Consider the following 9876-nt stretch of genomic DNA (forward strand, 5'->3'; position numbering starts at 1 on the left):
GTGGAGGATTTGGACTGATTACAGGGGTGAAATTTGGACTGGTGGGGCAGTGGGAAGTAACTCACCAACCAGTTCTGGAGCTCATTTTGGTGAGCACCATTTTTCTTCCCAGTTAGCCTCCGAGAGCTGTTTGATGGTGGCAACGTGATGGCCGAAGTTCTAAGATTTGGTGTGTTGCTCGGGATTGCCTCTGGGTGACTACTGGCAGAGGAAGGCGGGTGTGGGGTGTGGGGTGCACACTGGTGTCAGTCGTGAGGGTGGGCGACATCACCGCACCACTCCCAACCCCACCCCACGCTCGCCTCATGGGAGGTGCCCCCGGACACTGGCTGGGTGGACAGGAGGCAGCTAGGGATGCTCATCATGCGGGTGGCTAGCCCCGCCCCCACGGGCCAGTTGCCCCACCCCCACACTGCTCCGGGTGCCGGGGCAGGTAGCTCCGCCCCTGTGGGTGATATCAAGTTTTTACATGAAGAGGGTAAGAATAGTCTTTCCTCCTGCCCCATGAAGACCACACTGTTAGGAGTTCAGCCCACACTCGAGTAGGACCCTGGCAGAGACACATGCCCGACTGGCATGTTCCCTCCCTCCTGGTCGATCGTTCAGGAGCTTCATAAGCTTTATTCAGCCCGAACATCACAGAGACTGATGCCAACAGACATCGGCACACTTAGGGATCCGCAGAGTTTGCGCATCATGCGTGACAGACCTCAGCAACTCAGCATTTTGGCTAATCTACTTTATTTACATCTAAACACACATGGAGCACTGCAACATGGCTCCCTCTCTCTCTAGCATCAGACAGGAAAGACAAAAAACAAAGGACAATAGTCCCACTTCACGGAACACAGGAACACAAACATCCTGTTTTCGTCACTTCCCACTCTGTGGAGTCAAAACACACACCGTCATGTGAAAGACAACAATCCCATGACTGCAATCACGGAGCAGGAATTCTAACGCAAACGTCCCAGTAGCCTCATTCTATTTCACTTCCATTGACCCCCCACTCATCTCTCTTCTGCCCTCAGAGCATTGCCTACTTAACTGAAGGAGAAATATATGAATAGATGACTCTTGGGGTCCCTTCCAGCAATACAATCCCTTGATTTGAAGGCAAAGGATCTCCCTGCATCTAGCAGCAGCTGAAAAACACTCTCTGACTAAAGGAGAAATCACCAGGGGAAATAAAACGTGAGAACCTCATTTTTTAACACTTCTTTGGTGAGGGGAGGGGCAGAGACAAACCCCAGAACCTGCCCAGTTATGCTAGAGAGGAGGTCTGCTGGGTGAGGGTGCACGTGAAATTCCCCCTTTAAAAAGCGCAACAACTTGGGGCCATCTCCCCTCATTTTCTTTAAATTTAGTCCCCCCAAATAGGAGGTGTCTTATACACGGAAAAATACGGGATGTGCTGTCCCATTTCCCTTGATGCCCTAAGCCTGTGCTTATTTTGCTACATGCTTCATCCAGCCCTAGTCTGCCATCAAATTTGCCTGCTATCAAAAACAGACAGTCATTCTCGCATAATGAACGCAGCGGCAAACCTGATGATCCTTCCTAGAGATTAACTCCACCTCCTCGGGGCATAGTTTACAACCTTCTGATATTCCAGGAGGTATTTCAGGTCGCTTATTCCTATAGATGACGTATTCTTCATTCAATGTGTACACCAGGAGTCCCTTTTTTTACCTCCTTTCCTCTCTTGATGATTTTAGCTTTCATCTTTCCTGACAGCTGGACAGATATCTCCTCCCTTCTACAGGAACATTTTACAAGACCTCTGGGAGTCCTCCTTAAACCACCGAACCTTTGATACACCTTCTGGTGCCATCAGCACAGCTGCAGAGTAGGTTCAGAAGAAAGCTTTGGTTCTGGAGAAAGTTTGGGTGGTATTAGTGTTATCAGAGAGTAAACACTAGGGATAAGGATTCCCATTGTCCAACAGACAGTTCTGAAGGAGCAGGGATGTTTGCTCTTCAAATCCCCAAGTAGCCAGGCCTTTGTTGACTGAAAGTGATATCTAGGAAACGTTCCCCCCCCCTTTCCATCTACCACCTGTAACTTCAGAGTTTAGAAGATGCACCTATTATGTCGGCTAGTAGCCAAGACGACTATGTTCTTCCTCCGTGGTTGGAGCTGATATGTCTCTGAGTAACACCAGCTGCTGGAATCTGCAGGACGAGAGAGGGGTCTTGGGTTTGAATCCTGCTTGCAAGTTTCCCATGATGGGCACCTGCTTGGCCACTGTGAGAACAGGACGTGGGACCACATGGGTCGTTACCCTCCTTTCTTATAGTCAAGAGTCCTTCTTTGTAGCCTGCCAGATGGTAGTGTCAGGGTACTGGAGCCAGTGTGGTATAGTGGTTAAGAGCGGTAGATTCGTAATCTGGTGAACCAAGTTTGCTTCCGTGATCCTCCACATGCAACTTCTGGGTGACCTTGGGCCAGTCACACTTCTCTGAAGTCTCTCAGCCCCACTCACCTCACAGAGTGTTTGTTGCGGGGGAGGAAGGGAAAGGAGAATGTTAGCGGCTTTGAGACTCCTTAAAGGGAGTGAAAGGCGGGGTATCAAATCCAAATGCTTCTTCTTCTACTGGGGAGGGGGGCAGAAGAGCACAGGGAACCTCCAACGTTGATGAGCAGTAGCACTTGGTCAGGCAGTGGAGAGAGTCACCTCGGAGGACGCAGAGGGGGAAAGGAGGGGCAAAGCGAGGCAAAGGCTCACAGATGTTACTGTGAGCCCAAGCACCTCACTCAGCCAGGCTGGTTCAAAAACTGACATGCTGCTTCCATCACCCAGTTTTTGCAAGGGGGTCAAACGTAAGGAGGGCAGGCAGAGATTTGGGGTGTCTACATTCTTATGCTGGGGGGGGGGACAGGAAGAGGCCACTCCTGGAATCTGCAAGTGACTGAGACAGACATGAACTTTGGGTTTCTGCACTGTACATAAAATGGTAAAGGGACCCCTGACCATTAGGTCCAGTCGTGGCCAACTCTGGGGTTGCGACACTCATCTCGCTTTATTGGCCGAGGGAGCCGGCGTTCAGCTTCTGGGTCATGTGGCCAGCATGACTAAGCTGCTTCTGGTGAACCAGAGCAGCGCACGGAAACGCCGTTTACCTTCCCGCCGGAGTGGTACCTATTTGTTTACTTGCACTTTGATGTGCTTTTGAACTGCTAAGTTGGCAGGAGCAGGGACCAAGCAATGGGAGCTCACCCAATTGCAGGGAATCGAACCGCCAAACTACTGATCGGCAATTCCTAGGCTCTGTGGTTTAACCCACAGCGCCACCCACATCCCTTTACACTGTACATAGTTTGCAGGTCGGAGTCCTTACACTGTAAAAAGCAGGTCGGAGTCCTGGCTGTTTACTCATGAGCAACCACCTGCAAACCTGACAGGTACCATGTTTTTTTGCACCAACTGTGACCTGGGAGGTGGCGCTTGACCTCAGCACACAGATATATCCCGGCCACTGCCAGTCATTCTGAGATTCACAAGCATACCCTCCAACATTTCTCTAAATGAAAATAGGGACATCTTACTCCATAACATCATCATCATCATCAACAACAACAACAACAATTTTATTATTCATACCCCGCCAGTCTGACTGAGTTGCCCCAACCACTCTGGGCAGCTTCCAACATATATTTTATAAGAATATATTTTATAAGAATTCCAAGGTCCCAAATATATATATATATAAAGTTCATAAATGTAAAAGGCAAACGCATAAGTATATAAACCACGTGTCTGAAATAGCACAGGAGAGCAATTCTGAAGCCATTTTTGACTCTCCCAAATTGACCTCAATATATTTCTCCATTGTCTTTTTGCTTGCAAATCATGTCTTAAGGCCACATTTGTGTATGGATAGGGTGAGCCTGTGACCTGGATTCAGGAACTAAAAGTATTAACCATCACAAACGAATGGCCAGGCTGCCCAGGTGAAGCAATCAGTGACCATTATCAGGTATCCCGACAAACACAATTTCTGCTGGAGACTGCCTCCTTCTGTGATGTATGTTTGATGCTTTAGGAAGGTGGTCTTGGGTTACAGGGTGGGCAATTTCAGAAGTCTATATAAGGGCTTGCGCACCATTGTTCTGGGTTCTCCTCCCTCCTGCGTGTGGTGAGTGAGGGCCTTGTTGCAACAGTTTAATAAATAACATGCTCACTAGCCGCTTTGCTTCTCAACATTCTCTGCTTGGCCTCTGTTATTTTCTCCTACCGATAGGGAACCCACTTAAGGACTCTATACAGGCTCTTGGATACCCCATAAGGGGAAAGGAGCAGGTTTTTTTCCTTATAACATATATAAAAACATAATAAAACATTTTATGAGTAAGCCATCTTGGAGATCCTTCTATGGCTAGGGAGCGATATCATCTGCCCTTTTAACTGACGATGACCTTAAGCTGCAGGCGAGTGACTCAGCTAATAATGCATGTCATTTCTTCACTTCATAGCTTTTTAGCCTGCATTTGGGGATAATCTCCCGCATGGCAACAATACAAAACACAGTCTGGAACTCTGAAGAATTCCCAAAGCCTTAAAGTTAGCCAGCACATCAAAACAAGGATCCACACAGTGCAGTCATGAAAACATGATATTAGCAGACCCAGAACGGCTCCACCGTATCAGCCGCCTGCTTAAAAACAACCTCATAAAAGCAGCAGAGAACAGATGCTCAGAAGAAGAATCTCCTTTGATCCTAAAGCCAGCAAACATTCTAGAAATTTTGTCCAATGCAGATATGGCTGGGAAGAGGGCACGGGGCTCCTCTTCCTCTTCTGACATCTTTGTGTTGTGTGTTGAATGTCTGTTGGGTTACCCCAGGTCCCCTTCAGGCCCAGGCACCCAGCCCAACTGTCTTCCCACCAAATGGATGCTTTAGCTGGGATTCCTGCATTGCAGGGGGTTGGACTAGATGGCCCTTGGGGTCCCTTCCAAGTACGATTCTGTGATTCTAGGAAATTGTTACTTGGAAATCAAAAGCAAACCAAGACCATAAGGTGTGGCCAAGTTTACGGGTGCTTCTGCCGACACCCCAATGTCATTCTTCAATATCTCAAGGCAAATGGCACTACTTCAAGGACCGCCTCTTTCCATATGAACCTACCCGGACTCTGAGATCATCTTCTGAGGCCCTTCTTTATGTACCTCCTCCAGAGGGCGACAACCTGAGAACGGGGCCTTCTCTGCAGTGGCTCCCCATCTGTGGAATGCTCTCCCCAGGGAAGTTTGCCTGGCGCCTTCATTTAGGCACCAGGCAAAACCGTTCCTTTTTAACCAGGCCTTTTGGTTGATTTGATTTACATCCTATGCCCTCTTAGATTGTGGTGGGGGTTTTGGAGGGGAGTGCTATTGGGTTGTTGTTTTTATGTATTTTGTGGTTTTGTATTTTGATTTTATTCTGTGAACCAGAATAAATGACAGGCAGGGCCACTGCCGACTACAAAAGGTTGCACGAAGATCGACAGTTTACAGAAGCAGAGAAATATTAATGGAAGAAAAGGAGCGTCGTGACACAACATTGCTGATCTATTAAGTTCAGAACCTGCCCTTCCTCCTCCCAAGGGAACCTCGGGTGACAACCCTTAAATGGTAAAACATATAACCAACTAGACAAGCAGGTGAACAATATTTCGGTAGCCAAACAAGAGAAATTCAAGAGGGTGAATAAGGCTATCGGTGGCTACTAGACACAACGGCTATGTTCTCCTTACCCAGTTGGAGGCAAGAAGCCAGGAATCCTAGAAGGGAAAAGTGCCACTGCTATGCTCAGGTCGTGTTTGTGGGCTTTCCCTTGGCATTGTAAGAACAAGATGCTGGATACCTGAAGGAGCGTCTCCACCCCCATCGTTCTGCCCGGACACTGAGGTCCAGCTCTGAGGGCCTTCTGGCAGTTCCATCACCGAGAGAAGCCAAGTTACAAGGAAGCAGGCAGAGGGCCTTCTCGGTGGTGGCGCCCACCCATCAGATGTCAAGGAAATAAACCAATATCTGACTTTTAGAAGACATCTGAAGGCAGCCCTGTTTAGGGAAGCTTTTAATGTTTGATGCATTACTGTATTTTAATATTTTGTTGGAAGCTGCCCAGAGTGGCTGGGGAAACCCAGCCAGATGGGCGGGGTATAAATAAGTTGTTGTTGTTGTTGTTGTTGTTTGATGGGTCCCCCTCTGGCCTGATCCTTCTTCCTTGTGCTCTTATTGTTGTGGGTTTGGCAGGGGGGTCAGTCTGGAGCTCCAGGGGCAGGGCGATCCGCCAAGGGGGGCATCACAGCGAACTGCCCCTGGAGTCCGCCTGGCTGACGCAAGCCCCACGCTGCCGTTTTGGTCAGTGCTGGGCCCAGAGCCATTGCCTCACTCCCAGGAGAGACGCCTGGCTCTGGCATGCTGCAGGCCAGGCCCCGCGGTAAGTGCTGACCCCCGCAGTGTGCCATTTTGTCACCCCCCTCAAGGATGACACCCAGGGTAGTACACACCCCTCACACCACCCTTCCCATGCCTAGGAGGGAATAGTGCCACTGTTATGCTCAGGTCGTGCTTGTGAGCTCTCCCTTGTGGATTTCATGGGTCCCCTCTGGCCTGATCCAGCAGCATCCAGATTGTGGGTTTGGCAGGGGGGTCAGTCTGGATGATGCCGGGAGTTCCTTCCAGTACTTGGAGTCCTGTGCTCTGTGTTGGACAATGACTTTCGGTGACCACTGGAGTGTCCTCCTCAGCATCCCAAAGGAATGAGGCAGTTTGCAAGAGCTACAACTAAGTGAGGGGGCCCTCCAGGCTCTCCTTCACACCCCCCCTCAACCAGCTGCTAGATAGGAGAACAACAGCAAAAGTTGGGGTGTGAGAGCTGAGCTGGAACCAGGCTGGAAGCTGGAGACACGGAAACCTGCTTGCTCTGTGCTGGATCGGACTACTGCAATGCACTCTCCGTGGGGCTACCTTTCAAGGTGACCTGGAAACTACAACTAATCCATGCTCTGCCTTCCACACGGCGCCTCTAGTCTTCTCTCCTGATCGGCCATTGAATGCCCACAATCATGAGATGTAGGAACTTTCCATGATAGCTTGTGGCTTTTAAAAAGAAAGTCTCCTTTGCAGCCTTGGAAGACCACACTTTGTGTTTGGCAATCGGTTCTGAAAAAATCCTTTTTAATTATTATTATTTTATTTATGATTTCCAGTTTTATACATTTCAATAATTTTACACTCATTTTAACATTTCAAAACTCGACTTCCTTCCCCCTCTTTCTGCCGTTCCTGAAATTAATTTTTTATATTTTCTGCATATTCCAAGTTAACTTAATTTGCTCATTTATTCATCTTCTTTAAATACATACTCTTATAAAACTGCAGGTTATTACAATAACCCTGCCAATCTTCTTATCTGTTCACAGTTTATTTGTAACTATTCAACAAACCCTTTCCATTCTTTTATAAATATGTTTGTTATCTTGATTTCTTACTTTTCCGGAAAGTTTTGCCATTTCTGCATATCCGATAAGTTTTTGTATCCATTCTTCTTTCTCTGGGACTTCTTCTTCTTTCCACTTTTGGGCAAAGTTTTCCTAAAATTTTCAATAAGGTTTAAAATAATAAAAAGAAATTGCTGGGTTATCTGATGGTGTTAGTCATTTGGAAATGCTTTTGTAAAAATAAAAAAAGCAACTGATGAATTCAAATAAGAATAATGGTGGCGATGGTGATGATGAATGGAGATGATTTTATTTTATTAATGCATTTGCACCCCATCTTTCCCCCCAAGCAGCTCATGGTGGAACCCATGGCTCTTCCCTTCCTCATTTAATCCCCACAACAACCCTATGAGGTACGTTAGATGAAGAAAGGAAGCATCTCCATTCCCATGGTCACCAAGGGAGCTTCATGGTGGAGGTGGCATTTGAACCCAGATCTCAGTCCGACGCTCTAACCACTACACCACCACTGCCTGCCCCTCTGCTGTTTGCTGTTCCACGAAACCTGTCTGCTTCCATTGAGAAGTTTCTGCAAGTCAGTACCTCACTCCTTCCAGATTATCAAGAATGTATAAGAATTTGGCGAATGCTTGTTGAAGATGTGGAGGAAATAACGGTGACATGATCCACATGTGGTGGACGTGTGAAAAGATTAAGATTTTGGGGGGGGGGAATATACGATGAATTAAAAAAATATGATGAGGATAACCTTTATTAAAATACCGGAGGCATTTCTATTATTTTAAGATAGTTATTCTTGTATGCAACTGCAGCGGCTCAAATACTTGTGGCCAAGGGATGGAAAGATTAGGAGGTTCCAAAACTAATAGATTGGCAAATCAAATTACAGGAATTTGTGGAGATTGCTCAATTGACTAGCAAACTCAGAGGAAACTCAAAGCAAAACTTTGCGGAAAAATGGGATGGTTATAGAAGATATGTTCAAAAATACAATAATAGTTTTAACTCCATGGTAGCATTCGAGTGACAAAGGAAGTAAAAGGAGGTGGATAACAATTAAGGATTTGTTATGTTTTCTGAATGTATTGGAAAATTTATATAGAAAGGTTTATTGTTTTGTGTACACTCAATTGTAAGATAAAACATATGCAAAGGGACTTGACAGGAAGTCAAAATTGAAGAAAAGATTTTGTAAGATAAAATATTTATTTTCATTATTATCATTCTTATTCTTTTTGTGTGTGTGTGTTTTGTATGGGATGTTTGGGAGGAAATAAGATGGTAAATAACAAATAAACTATTGATGTACCAGTATGTGATTTTTATTTCTCAGTTGTATTTTGTGGTAGTATGGCTATAATGTTTTTTGTAATATAAAATCATTCAATAAAAATTATTTTGAAGAAGTTTCTGCATGTTATGAATGTCCCTGGACATGTTTTAACTTTGCACAGTTCCTTTTATTTATTTTTTGAAAAAGCAGAATAGTCCTTTTTTGTGCTGCCAGCTGCTGGGCCCAAGAGGGAAAAAAAGGGGGGGTGAGACTGCAGTGACAATGCAGACCTAGAGAATCTCCCATCGCCTCCTTTCATCTCCAACTCCTGCCTTTGATCTCTCTGATAAGAGGACCATCCCTGTCTGTCCGGTTTGCTGAATCTCTCTAATCTCTTGTTTGCTTTGGGTGGGGGCTTTGGGGTTACATCTGCCACATGTCCTGCAAAGAGCCGGATCTCCCCAGGCGGAGGGGGTATAAAGGCGGCAGAAGCCACCCGTCCCCTCCACTGGCTGACCTGGAATCGCCTCCCTTTGGACGGACAGGTGAGTCTCACCCGCTTCCCCTTCCTTTTCTTCCCCTGTAGGCTAGAAAGCAGCAAGCTCTCCTTGTTTGATTGGTGGGTCTAGCCAACCGATGTTTGGCAGAGGATTAATATTTTTATTCCTTTTTTTGAAAAAATCATAGCCCTTTAGCCGGAGATTTGCTAGCCCCTTTCAGCAAATCTGGCACCCAACACCGAGCCAAAGAACTCACACGGAAGCATAGCTGTCAACTTTCAGATTTGAAAATAAGGGATCAGCAGACTCAAAAATAAGGGATCAGCAGCCTCACCTGTCCCAGGGACAGTCTACGGGATATCTAACAATCCGGGATGGCAGTGGGAAGCAGCAGGAAATGGCACTGGAATAAGGGAATTTCCCGCAGAAAAAGGGGAGGTTGACAGCTATGTACAGAAGGGAAACTTTCTGCGCTTGCCAGGCCGGTTGTTGGCACCTTGCAAGGAGGTGCTCAGCAGAAGAGCAGCACCTAGAAAGCACAAGGGCTTTGCCCTGTCCCCGCTGCTTCCCCCTGGAAAACCTATTCTTTAGGGATAGGTAAAGGTCAAGGGACCCCTGACCATTAGGTCCAGTCGTGACTGACTCTGGGGTTGC

This window comes from Podarcis gaigeae, assembly GCF_964106915.1.
Source record: "Podarcis gaigeae genome assembly, chromosome: 10".
Taxonomy (NCBI): domain Eukaryota; kingdom Metazoa; phylum Chordata; class Lepidosauria; order Squamata; family Lacertidae; genus Podarcis; species Podarcis gaigeae.